Below are 15991 nucleotides of genomic sequence, written 5' to 3'. Positions count from 1 at the left end.
GGAGAAAGGAGCAGCAGCACGCAGGCACATTTCCTAACAGATCAACACTGGCCTGGAATATACACGGAAGTGAGAAATCAGGGAATTGGCTCCCTTGCCAATTTACCCCCAGGAAGTCTTTATGTACCCCCAGGAATAAACATGCCCCAGTTTGAAGACTGCTGTGCTAATATAACAGCAATGACCACACTATAAACAGGTTACAATTACTGGCCAAGAGACAGGAATTGTTAGATTGAATAAAAAACAAGAACCAGAGTTACGAAGTCTACACAAGATAGCTAAAACCAATGAATGCTTCAACACTGAAAATAAAGAAATAGAAAAGTTATAACGCTGTTATAAGTAAAAAGAAAATTACGTTAGCAATTTTAATATCAGACAAATAGAATTTAAGAAGGAAAAGAGATTAAGAAACCAGAAGAAGATTATACAGAAGTCACCTTCATCCATGGGGATACATGTTCCAAGGCCCCCAGTGGATGCCTGGAACCATGACAGTACTGAACCCTATGTATACACCATAGGCAAGAGTAGATCTGATAAGCTGCTAAGTGACTGACAAGCAGGTAGTGTGGACAGCGTGGATAGGCTGGACAAAGAGATGATCCATGTCCAGTCAGGACGGAGCAGGACAGTGCAAGGTTTCATCATGCTACTCAGAATGGCCTACAATTTAAAATTTACAAATTATTTCTAGAACTTGTCATTGAATTTTTCTGGAACAAAGTTGATCTCAGGTAACTGAAACAGTGAAAAGCAAAACCATGGATGAGGCGGGGGAACTACTGTATGCTAGTAAAAATAATAAGGCTGGGTGCAGTGGCTCACGCTTGTAATCCCAGCACTTTGGGAGGCTGAGGCAGGTGGATCACTTGAGGCCAGGAGTTCGAGACGAGCCTGGGCAACACAGTGAGACCCCCATTCCTTAATTTTTTTTTTTAATTAGTTGGGCGTGGTGGTGCCTGCCTGTAGTCCTAACTACTTAAGAAGCTGAGGCGGGAGTACTGCTTGAGCCTGGGAGGTTGAGGCTGCAGTGAGCTACGATCTTAACCACTTCACTTCAGCCTGGCGGACAGAGTGAGACCCAATCTCAAAAAAAAAAAAAATCATGAGCTCAAACACAAATAATATAGCATTATGGAGAGAAATAAACACTTGTAGCAAATATTGTTAAAATATGAATTAAATATTTTTTAAAACACACACATTTTTAAAAAGCAAGGACACGTTAGCTCCCCACTGAGATATCTCCTGTTGACATTTCTTTTAAAGTTATATATGTTTAAAGATAGAAAACTCAAAGTACAGGAAGATACAGAAGGTAAATTAAAGCTCCTCTCCTTTCCCCGATCCTTTCTTCCCCAAAGACAACCACTGTTAACACTGGAAAAAAATGTTTTTAGAGGGTGGGAGTTGGGGGATTTACAATCCTCATTTATGGTAGTCCACTGTTGCTTCCTTTATACCTGTGTCCCCTTGAGCGAGGATCGACTAACGTAAATCCTGCTTTGTAAAGAGGCCAGAAAACTTGTGCAACTTAATGGCTCAAAAAGTGATGCAAACATGCTATAACATGGATGAACCTTGGAAACATTAGGCTAAGTGAAAGAAATCAATCACAAAAATCACATATTGTCTGATTCCATGCATACGATATGTTCAAAAGGGGCAAATCCATAGAGAAAAAAGTAGATTGGGGTTGCCTAGGGCTGGTGAGGAGAGGCTGCGGGAGATGGGAGACTGACTGCTAGTGGGTTGAATCTACTTTTGGGGTGATAAAAACGTTCTACAATTAATTGTCGTGATTGTTGCAAAACTCTGTGAATATACTAAAAACAACTGAGTTGTATACTTTCAAGGCGTGAATTTTATGGTATGTAAATTATATCTCAATAAAGCTATTGTTTAAAAATGCCCCAAATGCAGACTGAAAATATAAATGCTTCCAACTGGGTTATGAAGTAACAGGAGAATTTTGAGACTGTTGAAGAAAACCATCCCATCATTCTGACTCACATCAGAAACAATACTCAGTAGAAAGGACTGCATCCAGGGTGATGATTCTCAAGTTATTTCAGCTGTCCAGAGAGTAAAAAGACATAAAACGAAGCAAGGGCACTTCTGGCAAAAAAGGCCTCCCTAGAATACAGCAGTTGCAATACATGTGCTCTTTGGCTTCCAGGCAATTCCTGTGAACTTGAACGACGCTCACACACTTTGACGCAAGCCTACGAACTGGACCTGAGAACCGTTTATTTCCCAAGCTAGAAGTTTCCAAATCTTCTGCTTCCTTTCAATGATTTCCAGTGGTTTTAAAGAACATTTAAAGAAAAATAGGACACATTAGCTAGACTTGGTTAATTACAAATCAAATAATGCAAAACTACTTCACCACTTAAATTACTAGAGTTTTTGTTTTTCAGACCTTTTTGCTTGGTTTGGTTTTGCTTCTATTTCATTTCCACGAATGTAACACCTGTATAGATTGGTGATGTAACCACCACCACAATCAGAAGGCAGAAGAGTGCCATAACTCCCAAGCTCCCCCAGCTCTCCCTTTGTAGTCATACCCACCCCCACCAATTCCCAGCAACCACTGATCTGTTCTCCCTCTCAATAGTTTTGTCTTTAGGAAAATGTCATGTTAATAAATCATGTAACATGTAGCCTTTTATGACTTCTTAGGCCTCCTTTACTCAGTGTAATGCCTTTGAGATTCATTTGAGCTGCTGTGTTATTAATAATTAGCTCCCGGATGGGCGAGGTGGCTCAAGCCTGTAATCCCAGCACTTCGGGAGGCCGAGACGGGCGGATCACGAGGTCAGGAGACTGAGACCACCCTGGCTAACACGGCGAAACCCCATCTCTGCTAAAAAATACCAAAAAAAAACCAGCCAGGTAAGGTGGCGGGTGCCTGTAGTCCCAGCTACTCGGGAGGCTGAGGCAGGAGAATGGTGTAAACCCGGGAGGCGGAGCTTGCAGTGAGCTAAGATCTGGCCACTGCACTCCAGCCTGGGCGACAGAGCGAGACTCCGTCTCAAAAAAAAATAATAATAATAATTAGCTCCTTTTTTTTTTTTAAATGCAGAGTCGTGTTCTGTTGTACGTATGTATTACAAGTTGTTTATCCATTTAATCGAACGACAATTTGGGTTGTTCACAGTTTTTGGCAATGGTCATGAAAGTTTTCATTTCCATAGGGTGACTATGTAGGATTGCTGGGTTATATGTTAACTGTATGTAAAACTTTATGAGGAACTGCCAAACTGCTTTCCAGAGTAGCTGGGCCATTTTGTATTCCTTCTGGCAGTGTAGGAGAGTTGCTGCTCTGCACCCCCAAGGCACTGTCAGTATTTCATCTTAGTCACTCTAGTAAGTGCATATGATATCCTAATTTTAACCTGCATTTCTCTAATGATTAATGATGTTGTGCATCTTCTCTCGTGCTTATTTGCCATCTGTATATCCTCTTTGGTGAAGTGTCTGTCTTTTGCCCAATTGAAAAAACTGAATTACTTTCTTACAGTTAAGTTTTGAGAGTTCTTCATACATTCTGAAGACAAACCCTTTGTATTTGTAAATATTATTTCCAAGTCTGTCTCTTGTCTTTTCATTCTTATAAAATTATCTTTCACAGAATAATAGTTTTTAATTCTGATGAAGTGAAAATGTATCTTTTTGATGAAATTTAATTTGATGAAGTCCAACTTCTCCTTTTTCTTTTACGGATGGTGCTTTTGCTGTCATGTCTAAGAACCTCTTCCCTAAATTCCAGGTCATGAAGATTGTCTCAAGCTTTATAGTTTTATATTTTATATTTATATTTATGAACCATTTTGAAATAACTTTTGTATAATGTGTGAGGATTAGGTCAAAATTCACTTCTTTTTGCATAAGGGTGTCTAACTGTTCCAGCACCATTTGCTGAAAAAGCTATACTTTCTCACTGAATGGACTTTTTACCTTTGTCAAACATCACTTGGCATTTTTGTCAGGACCTATTTGTGGACTTTCTACCCATGTGTCCAATCTCTCCATAAGGTATCTTGTAAAAACACCAGGCTAACTCAGAATCTGAATAATGAACAGTGGTTGGGGACCTGGTTTATTCTGTGATATAGGTTGCGGAATGTGTAACCCAGGCTACATAAATGAAATATTTAGATGAGTTTTTGATATTGCAATATAAACAAGGCACTGCCAACCTGGAAGCATTCCTTGATGGTAACTAAGATAATGAGGCAAACAGAAATCATAACATCTGACAACTGGCTGAGGAAAGCTTCTGTCCTGGAGAGATGAAAGGAGAGTGTGAGCTCTGGCTCTGGACCTGTGCAATGGAGCTCAGTGGAAAGAACAAATCCTTCTGTGTGATCCCTAGGGAGATGACTCTGACCAATGACTAGGACCAGGCACTGGTGCTTGGGTACAGGGAGTCCAGAGATAGATAGGCTATGCTTCCTGCTTTCAGAGGGGGAAGCTACAGGAAAACTATTTTGGTTTGACATTGACCATCTAGCCAATGGTACTATATAGCACCCATCTCCTTTAGGTAAGAGACTGGATCAAAGGACTTGCTTTGACTCTGAGCTCTGATTGTTTTCAAATTAAAGCCAAGGACAGTTTCTGTCCTTGGTGTAATGACTTCATGAAGAAACTGGGGTCATGTAAAACAAAAAAAGAGATCTGTCCAAGGTCTCAAAATACTGGCTGCTAAACTGAGTTTAGAAACCAACCCTCCTGTTGGGCGCAGTGGCTCACGCCTGTAATCCCAGCACTCTGGGAGGCTGAGGTGGGCGGATCAGGATGTCAGGAGATCAAGACCATCCTGGCTAACACAGTGAAACCCCATCTCTACTAGAAATACAAAAAAATTAGCCGGGCGCCGTGGTGGGCGCCTGTAGCCCCAGCTACTCGGGAGGCTGAGGCAGGAGAATGGCGTGAACCTGGGAGGCAGAGGTTGCAGTGAGGCGAGGTCGCGCCACTGCACTCCAGCCTGGGCGACAGAGCGAGACTCCGTCTCAAAGGAAAAAAAGAAAAAGAAAAAAGAAATCAACCCTTCTGATGTTTAGTTCAGGCCTCCTTTCCATTATTTGTCAAAATTCTTTTTTTTGGCGAGGCGGGGCGAGGAAGGTCTAGCTCTATTGCCCACGCTGGAGTGCACTGGCATCATCTTGGCTCACTGCAACCTCTACCTCCCAGGCTCAAGCGACCCTCCCACCTCAGACTCCCGAGTAGCTGGGATTACAGGCAAGGGCCAACACACGCAGCTAATTTTTGTATTTTTTGTAGAGGCAGGGTTTCACCATGTCAGATAGGCTGGTGTTGAACTCGTGAGATCAAGTGATTTGCCCGCCTGGGTCTCCCAAAGAGTTGGGATTACAGGTGTGAGACACCTCACCTGGTCTATTTGTCAAAATTCTTAATCAACGCTGTGTTTGTTAAAGAATAACCCAATGCCTTCTTCAATGACCTAAGCCTCATATATACTCATTGTATGTGTGAGGCTGAGTATCCTTAATCCAAAAATCTGAAATTCAGAATACTCCAAAATTCAAAACTTTTTAAATGCCGACATGACACTGGAAGGAAATGCTCATCGGAGTATCTTGGATTTCCTCATTAAGGATGCTGACTCAGTAAGTATAATACACTGTCTCCTGAGTTCTTCTTATCATTTGGCTATCTCAGAGGCCTTTACAGAGAAAGAAAGTAATCCTACGATTTGAAATTTCAACACTTTTTTTTCAGTGACAAAATGGGGAAAAATCAAATCAAATCAAACAGGTCTCTTCTGAAGACTTTATTTCTGCTCTGAGCTGTTCTGGGTGACCTACTGCTCTAATTAGGCTGGAAATAAACCTGGCTTTCATGAGATGCAGGACATGGCTGGAGGAAAAAGTTGTCAAGACTACTTACAATCATCAGTGCCCACAGGTCTCAGAGCATTCCAAGAATTCATTGATTCATTCCATAATTCATTCTGCCCATTAAGCACAAACACAGACACCCAGGGAGAACAAACACCACTGGCTGATTTAGCTTTACTGATCTGCCCAGGGCAGGACAGAGATGAAAAAAACAATAATGCTGTAGTTTATCAATAGCGCCTCAAATGGGTAGTGTGGTACAGCAGAAGTCAGCACGGCTGACAGTCCTAGCTCTACCTCTCTGAATGTGTGTTCACTGACAAAATGGAAGATTAATCCTGTCCTTTCAACTTGACTGAGTGCTGGTGGGGATCAAATGAGACCGAGGATATGAGAAGTGCTTTGCAGATTGAAAATCACTGTGACCTACACGAGAGAGTTCTTCACCTAACAAACATGTATTGGGCACCTATTACGTGACATGCTCATGCTAAACACCAAGGATAGGAAGTAAACATAATGCAGTCCTGGCCCTCAAGAAGACACTCAGATGTCTGATAAACTGTGGCAGGCGTGATAACGAGGCAAGAGCAGCGGATGTGAGAGCACAGGAGGGCCCTTGGCTTACTCTGGACACTTAAAAAGATGACCAGGAAGAGGTGCCAGGAACAGAGGATTAAGGCAGGAGTAGGAGTTATGCACTAGCTTCTGGAAAATATCACACACTCTTTTATTTAATACTCAAAACAATTCCACAAAGTGGGCATTATTTTTATCATCACTCTTATTGTATTATAGAGCAGTGGCTCCCAACTGCAGAGGGGAGTGAGGTGGCTGCCTTAACTACATCACCAGGCTTACCAACCCCTCTGGCAGCATTTAACAACACACTAGCTATAACTAGGCACTCCCTCCTTTTATTGTCTCTATGCCTAGCTTTCACTCCAGTATTTTATTTATTTATTTATTTATTTATTTATTTATTTATTTATTATAGGGTCTTGCTCTGTCATCCACGCTGGAGTACAGTGGTGCAATCATGGCTCACTGCACTGTTCCCAGTAGGAAAGTGGTATAAAGATGCTCCATGGTCCCCCCTCCAAACCCCCACCAAAGTGGGCCTGCTTCAACTCTTACATCCAAGCTATCCTGGGGAGCTCATTGCTGAAACACTCCATGCTATTTCTCACTGTCCACTCAGGCAGCAGGGACCACCCCTGCATAGGTTACCTCCAGCTGATGTGTAGAGACGGTTTAGGCTTGGTCTTCTCCAAGAAGCCTGGACCGGGGAATTAGATACCCACACATACCCCAGGTCTGCCTGTGGCACTCCTTGGGTCACACTGTAATTACAATGGTCTATTTCCAGGTCTGTCTTTATGCTATGAGCTCTCAGAGGACAAGTATCAATCTTCATCCGTCTTCCCCAGTGCCTGGCAGACTAAAAGTGTTTAAATTATGTTTGTTCTCCTATAGCCCTTGGTTGAAGTCTTCTTGACAGTTTTAATATGTAATTCTGGATTAAGGGTTTGTTGTTCTTGTTGTTATTGTATGTATATTTAAGCCAGAATCTCTGTATAAGAAATACTGTGGGCTGTGAAAGTCAAAATATTAAAAAAAACAGGGACTATCTCCCTTCCCATCCTAGCTTCCTCCCAAGGGAACTACTGTCATGAGTTTCTTGTATATTCTTTCACAACTATGCTATGCATGTTCACGCATGTTGTGAATCCCCCAACCCCCTTTTCCCTCACAATGGGCACACCCTATAATACTATTATAAACCATTATAGAAAGAGGAGGTGATCGATAATTTTAGACGTCAACTTGACCGGATTCAGGAATACCTAGAGAGCAGGTAAAGTGTTATTTCTGGGTGTGTCTCTGAGGGTGTTTCCAGACTGGCATGAGAGTTGGCGGACTAAGTGGGGAAGACCCACCCTCAATGTGGGCAGGTACCATTCAATCAACTGGGGGCCCAGATACAACAAAAGGGCAAAAGCACTTGGGGAAGCTGAGGTGGGAAGACAGCTTGAGCCCAGGAGTTCTAGACCAGCATGGGCAACACAGCAAGACTCTATCTCTACAAAAAAATTTAAAAATTAACCAGGCGTGGTGGCATGCATCTGTAGTCCCAGCTACTTGGGAGGCTGAGGTGGGAGGATTGCTTGAGCCCAGGAGCATGAGGCTGCAGTGAGCCATGACTGTGCCACCGTACTCCAGCCTAGGCAACAGAGTGAGACCCTGTGTCTAAGAGAAAAAAAAAAAAAGGCAGAGGAAAGGTGACTCCCCTCTCTTCTGGAGCTGGGACACTTCTTCTCCTGCCCCTGGGACATCAGAACTCCAGGCTCTCCAACCTTTGGGCTCCAAGACTTGCATGAGCACCTCACCCTACCCCATCCCACCCCCACCCTCACCGGCCTTTGGACTTGGATTCAGCCACAATACTTGCTTCTCTGGGTCTCCAGCATGCAGATTGTCTATCATGGGACTTTACAACCTTCATAATCATGACTTAATACCTCTAATAAGTCCTCCCTTGTATATCTGTATCTATATCTATATCTATATCTATATCTATATCTATATCAACATCTACATCTATATCTATCCTATTGGTACTCCCTGGAGAACCCTGACTAATACAGAGGGGTTCCTAACCGGAGGTGCTCAGATGGATTTCAGTGACCTATAAAACCCTAAAATTTTATTCAATGTTTTTCCACGGTGAACAGGTCTATGTAAACCTACCCACAAAGGTTGATGGAGCTGAAATGCTGAAAAAAAGAGGTTGACAAATCCAGTTTTTCAGAAAGAAAAATTTAATAAGGACTCACAAACAGAAGCCATATCTCATGTGGCCTTGAGAGAGTCGATCCCTGCACTGTCATCCACCAGACTCAGGGCTTATATACCACAGAAAACTTGACTAAGGGCAGGGTTTATGGTAAGTATGTATTTACAATAACATCAATGTTGGTGAGTAAATAAAAGTAGAAATCTCAGAGGCATTCCTGGAACTGGGGTCAATCAGAATTCAACACGGCAGATTAGCATCCCAAATGGAGTGGCTTTAGCCTCCACAAACGTTGTAGCTTAAGCATAGTATACTTTTTCAGGAGAATGTGCTAATAACTACCATTAATTTCTCAAAGTAACTCCTGGCGTCCAAAAAGAAACCTTCCTACCAAAAAAAGCATATGAACTGGCCCTGGGCACAGTGAATGCTACTGAAGCACCCTCATGGCATATTCACCCTGGCCAGAAGTTGCTGGGCCCAGGGCCCAGGGATGGGGGAGGTTTAAGGTGGTAGCATCTCCACTGCTCTTATCAGTAGCAGAGAAATGAAAAGCAATTCAGAGAGTATTCTGAAACCTGTATCAATGCAAATCTAATACAGAACAAAGAATATCACGTAAGTCTGGAAATTCTATTTGGCCCGGCACTTTTAAACCCATTTGCTAAATGTAACAATGTAATTGAAATTCTCTGTCTTAGTTACTTTCTGCCTCAGTTCATCAGGGCTCAATTTGGTAGCCTTTGGTAGCCTCAAGCCACGCGTGACTACTGAGCACTTGAAATGTGGCCGGTCCAAATTGAGAAGTGATGTTAGCGTAAAATACAGCCCAGATTTCAAAGACTTAGTACAAAAATGTAATGTAACATAGTTACTTAATAATTTTCATATTACCATGGTAACACTGTTGAAATTATATTTTGGATACAGTAGTTTAAACACATACATTTTTAAAATTAGTATGATCTGTTCCTTTTACTTTAGTTAATATGGCTATTAAATATTTAAAATTCCACATGCAGCTCCCATTTGTAGCTTGAGTTGTTTTTACTGCGCAGTGTGGCTTCAGAGATCAGTGCACAACTATTCACTATTCTCTGTTCTCCAATTAATTGATTCCCACCTTAGTAATGTTTTCTTCTGGAAATCAAACATAAAGCTTTCAGATAGGGTTTTCTAGTCAGGTATTACTGTTGGCACACAAATAAACACTTCACCAAAAAATACCTGGAAAAATATACTAAAACTGACACATTTATTTATGGGGTCTAAGTCCATGGTGAAATCCATTTGGCAATACCCAACTGAAAATATCTTTGAAGGCTGGGATGTATTTTGCACTAATATCACTTCTCAGTTTCAGCAGGATGTAAGTCTAATAATAATCTCTTAAAAGGCATTTACTGAGCACCTACTGTGTGGGGGGGGTCTTCACATTTATTACAATCATTTCCACTTTAAATATGAGAAATCTGAAGCTCAGAGAGTGGCTCCAGGCCACTTGACTAGTAAGCGGCACAGACCCAGGTCTTGGCCACAGGAAAACTACCCCATCCCTCCTTCTGCCCACATTCTGCCCTCTTTTATGTTTGCATCACAGGACAGTTCACAAAGTTCTGATACATTGTATCATTTAATTATTTAAACTATGCCGTGAAATAAACAGGGATGTTACAATTACCGTATTAAAAGGAGGCATCCAAGCCCACCTCACATCTCATGGCTTGTAATAGGAGAGCATAATCTTACAACAGGGAGTTCTGGGGAAAAAAGTTCATTATATTTTCCTTTCCATGCTACTATTCGTAACTTCCTCCTTTTATTTTTTATTTATTTATTTATTTTTCTTTGAGACGGAGTCTCGCTCTGTCGCCCAGGCTGGAGTGCAGTGGCCAGATCTCAGCTCACTGCAAGCTCCGCCTCCCGGGTTCCCGCCATTCTCCTGCCTCAGCCTCCCGAGTAGCTGGGACCACAGACGCCCACCACCTCGCCCGGCTAGTTTTTTGTATCTTTTAGTAGAGACGGGGTTTCACCGTGTTCGCCAGGATGGTCTCGATCTCCTGACCTCGTGATCCGCCCGTCTCGGCCTCCCAAAGTGCTGGGATTACAGGCTTGAGCCACCGCGCCCGGCACTTCCTCCTTTTAAAAGTGAGTGCCTTCCTAGCTTTGGAGTTAAAAGGAATAGGCGAGAGGAACATTTATTGTTAACAATAACCATACTGTATCAACAACGCCACTGTTTCTAAGTACACATTTCTGCACATTATGTATTATTATTAATATAACATCACTGTGAATTTATAGTGTTTATTGGACTGGAACTGGGGTCAATCAGAATTCAACATGGCATTAGCATCCCAAATGGAGTGGCTTTAGCCTCCACAAACGTTGAAGCTTAAGCATATTATACTTTTTCAGGGGAATATGCTAATAACTACCATTAATTTCTCAAAGTAACTTTATGTTATTACATCCTCTATTTCATTTGCTCTTCCATGCCCACATTTATTATTCTTATTTCAAAGAGGATGAAACTACAGCAAACAACAGCTAAGTGACTTATGAAAGCTTTCAGAGCTACTTGTAGACCAAAACACAGGCAGTAAATGTAATGAGTTAAATGGAGACGCGGAGACGCACTGAGGCAAAACCTCTCCTGCCGGTCTCGCATCGCAGGGAAGGTGCCTCACTATTCAACATACAAACCCTTTGGCGCAGACCGGGGAGATGTAAAAGCAAAGGAAGACCTCCTTTCTTGGGGTGAATTGCGTTTGCTGTCTAGGAGTCAGGCTCCGTTCCGCCCTGCCCAGATGGCTGCTTTCTCAGGGGCAGACGAGCAGCTACACCCTACCTTCTCTCTGCTCCCCATGCTAAAAGGAAAAACAAGGGGAAACAATGACAAAAAGAACTAATCCAAGTCCAGAGAATGTGTAGTTTGAATGTAGACTAGACGGGAGGCTAATCTGAGCCGAGGAGAAGATGCAGGGGGAAGGGAAAAGCTACATGGTAGATTGCAAACAAAGAAGAGTTCAAAAGAGAAAAAATACAGTAATGTTAAAAATGCATAAAGTAGGGAGAAGACAGAAAATGGAGGAACAAAAGGAGCTGGTAAAAATCTGTAGTAAGGGCAGCAAAGTGCTAGTAACAGGATCACTGTGCATTGAGCCATTTGCTGAGGTTGTTCAAGTGCCACACGCAAACACACAAAGGGACAGAAGCTCATGGGGACTGGGCACAGTGGCTCACGCCTGTAGGCCCAGCACTTTGAGAAGTCAAGGCAGGAGGATCCCTTGAGCCCAGAAGTTTGAGATCAGCCTGGGTAGCAGAATGAGACTCCATCTCTACAAAACAGTTAAAAAAATCAGCCCAGTGTAGTGGTGTGCACTTGTGGTCCCAGCCTCTCAGGAGGCTGAGGTGAGAGGATCACTTGAGCCCAGGAGGTCAAGGCTGCAGTGACCCATGATCGCATTCCCAACTTGGGCAACAGAGCGAGACCCTGTCTCTATTAAAACAAAAACAAAAAGCAGCTCATGGGGTCAGCCACACCCTCCAGACACACAAGCCAGAGAGAACAGAGTGGGTTAAGATACAGACCAATTCCAGGCTAGGAAACTACTTACCATCCCCTACTGTAGAGAGAATCTCACTGTTGTTGTTGATTTAGAAATTTCTCAGATGTGGTTTATTCAACACTTCAGTAACTCTAGTTATTTTACCCATATTATGTGTCCAAATTATTCATCTGATTAAAGTTTTGCTTTAAAAGGTCTCTAACAACTGGATGCAGTGACTCATGCCTATAATCCCAGCACTTTGTGAGGCTGAGGTGGGTGGATCACCTGAGGTAAGGACTTTGAGACCAGCCTGACCGACATGGCAAAACCCCGTCTCTACTAAAAATACAAAAATTAGCCAGGCGTGGTGGTGCATGCCTGTAATCCCAACTACTTGGGAGGCTGAGGCAGGATAATCACTTGAACCCGGGAGGCGGAGGTCGCAGTGAGCCAAAATTGTGCCACTGCCCTCCAGCCTGGGGAACAAGAGTGAAAACTGTCTCAAATGGCCTCTAACAAGGATTGTTTTAACTAGAAAATAACTGAACTTCATACTAACCCTTAGTGGAAAGTTAGAAAAGCTGAAATCATGGGGTATTCACATGAGGAATCCTATTTTTAAAATATTTGTCACTCACAGGGTCTCTGCCCCCAGGGTTTAACTTTGAAAAGCTCAAATGTTCTCACCTGTCCTTTTTGCCTTCAGTTCTTATACTTATTTGGTGACTTGGTTAATGATTCTGTTTTCTGAACTCTCATCTGGAGAAGCCAGTCTGGCATGGCTGCAGAAGGAAGCACAGTCCCCGCTCTTGAGGAATTCATCTGCTTTTGGGAGAGGCAGGATATATTCGAGAGAACTCAAAAAGTCGGAAAAGTAACCAATAACCCAAACTGTATCCCTAGTTTCTGATCTTTGTGAGTAATCAAAGCTATATTCTCTCTTTACAGACACACACACCCCTCCCCCCTCCCCAGGGCACAGCACACAGGGTACTAACTTGTACCTAAGACCATCTCAGACAACTACCCACCCAAACTGTGACCTCTGCCAAGAGCTGACGGACATCAGTGAAGTTCTAGCATTATTCTGTTTAAGTTTTTTATTATGAGCAGTTAATTTTTCAATTAATAAAACTAGCTTATTAAAAATAAAAAAGTTTAATGGCACAAAGGGACAAGTGAAATGCAAATGGGACCCAGACTTGCTCTCCTTGTTAAGACAGTATCCTGATTTGGGACTAAAAGCCCTGGCTGTCCAGACCATGTGGGCTTTAAAACCAAGAGGAGGTAGTGGTGGGCAATCTTATCCGCCATCTGAGTCCATCGCTTCTGTTCTTTGATATGGCAGGTCAGAATATTTATGGCCCAACAGAGCTGGGAAGTTTGTCCAGACAAGAGCATGATAAGATCAGTTTGTTTAAAACTTGCTGTGGATTTATTTGCTCTGTCCATGCTTAGCAATTCTCACCACTTGCCACAACTTCTTCAGATTTTAATTTCCTTCTTTTCCTCTTAATTCTATAGACATGGCCAACGTGGTGTTTTATTAAATCTACAGAGCTGGTTGCCAGGCACTTCCTTCCTTCTGCTGCCTGCAGCTCTCCATCTGCAGTATCCTACCCAGGATGATTTCAGCTTTCCTTAGTCTACACTTTCCCCTCACTGAAAAGCAGCAGAATGGGAATCCGTAGAGCTAGTTCCAGTCCTGTTGCTAACTAACCTGGTGATCACAACCAAGCTCTGACCCTTTCTAGGTGTGTTTCCTCCTCTGTAATTTCTACCTTGCTGAATGTGGTGTTAATTAAATGACATATTGTTAATACAGTTCTCCGCCCTCAATAGTTGAATAAATAAATGGAAGCCATCCCATTTGTATCCCTAATGTTTAGCTCTGAATGAATGAAAGAAGAAAACTATAGATTGCCTGGGAAATAGTGGCTGTTTCGGAAATACTACCCACTGGAAATACCTCAAGGGAACTGGCCATGTCTGCTCTGGGGAAGTAAAAGGTAAACACTGTGTCCAAAAGAGGGACTCATAGAGATCTGAACGAGGGGATACCTACGGAACTTTTTTGGTTCTAATATTCTATATTTTATTTGTACATTCAGCAAACACTGCTGAAGACTTGAAACACATACTGGACACCAGCCAGGCCTGGAATTAATGTCACGTGCTCCTTCTAGTAATGCATATCTAGAAGGCAGGGAATGACAAATCCAGTAACAAAAGGGCGTGAGAAGTATAGAAACACAAGTAGGTGCAAAAGTAGTTTTAGAGTATACGAGAAGGAAGATTAACTCTACCTGGGGGAATGAAAGAAGAAAAGGTAAGTCTCAGACACTGAGCAGAAGGCCCCTGTTAGAAGGGCTTTCCTGGAAGTGATTCCTTGAATCAGTGTCATCTAGCTTTCTACCTGGATGCTACACCTTGGAGAAATGACTAGACAGTGATTGTCTTTCCAGAGCCTTTTATTCCAGGATCTTCAATGGACTGCCGTTCAGACGTGGTCTTGAGTCCCCTCACCTTGTTCTTCTTTCTTTCTTTTGAAAGAGAAGCCTATCTTAGTTAGCTCAGGCTGTCATAACAAAATACCACAGACTGGGCAGCTTAACGGCAGCAATGTATTTTCTCACAGTTCTGGAAGCCCAAGAGGAAGGTATTGGCAGGTTTGCCTTCTCTGGAGGCCTCTCTCCTTGGCTTGTGGACAGCCACCTTCTCACTGTGTCCTCAGAGGGGCCTTTACTCTGAGCATGAGCATCCCTCATGTCTTCACCTCCTTTCACAGTCCTATTGGACTAGGGGCCCACTCTTAAGACCTAATTTAACCTTAATTACATCCTTAAAGGCCTTATCTCTGAATAAAGTCACACTGAGGTCATGGGCTTCAACCAGTGAATTGTGGGAGACATAATTTAGTCCATAACAGTGCCCTAGAGTGCCACAGTCCTCTGTTACACACCTAGACAGAAGACAACACTGCAACTGTGGTCTGACAATTCTGAAGATGACTGGGATGGTCATCTCCTTTGGATGTAAAAATGATACATATTTTAGTCTGCTTTTTATTTCTCTTGCAGTTTTGCATTATTCAGGATTTTTTAAGTTACAAGTAACAGACATTAACAATGAAATTTGTTGTTTATATACTGCAAGAAAAAAAAAAAGTTTATGGGTAAGCCTGGCTTAAATTAAATGCCTGAATGCACATGGTCAAGGCTGCCATAAGAACTTGCTCTCTTGCAATTACTGAACTCTACTTCCCTCTCTATTGGCTTATTAGTCTTTCCCCATACGATGGGAAATAATGATTTGAGGCTTTCATGATCTTGACAGCTCTTGATCCCAGGGAAAAAAAAAACAGTATCTTTTATAATAGTTCTAGCTCAAGGCCCCAACTTTTTTTGGCAGTGGGGACCAATTTCAAAGAAGGCAATTTTTCCATGGACTGGGGTGGGGTGGGGGGATGGTTTTGGGACAAAACTGTCCCACCTCAGATCAGGCATCTGATTCTCACAAGAAGAACACAGCCCGGTTCCTTCGCATGCGCAGTTCACAGTAGGGTTTGTGGTCCTATGAGAATCTAATGCCACTGCCAATCTGACAGGAGGCAGAGCTCAGGCAGTAATGCTCACCACTGCTCACCTCCCGCTGTGTGGAATGGTTCCTAAAAGGCCATGGACTGGTACTGGTCCTCAGCCTGAGGGGTTGGGGACCCCTGCCATAGAGAATTCTTAGATGACAAAACTGCCCCTAAACCAGTCACC

General features: G+C 42.7%; 1 protein-coding gene across 21 annotated transcripts in view; it reads right to left on the bottom strand.

Moving 5' to 3' along the window:
- Positions 1–15991, bottom strand: part of EVL (Enah/Vasp-like) — a 174524-nt gene that overhangs the window by 95854 nt on the left and 62679 nt on the right. The window lies entirely within an intron of this gene.

The sequence above is a fragment of the Macaca fascicularis genome, chromosome 7, assembly GCF_037993035.2.
Source record: "Macaca fascicularis isolate 582-1 chromosome 7, T2T-MFA8v1.1".
Lineage (NCBI taxonomy): Eukaryota > Metazoa > Chordata > Mammalia > Primates > Cercopithecidae > Macaca > Macaca fascicularis.
This window is presented reverse-complemented; position numbering and strand designations above follow the sequence as displayed.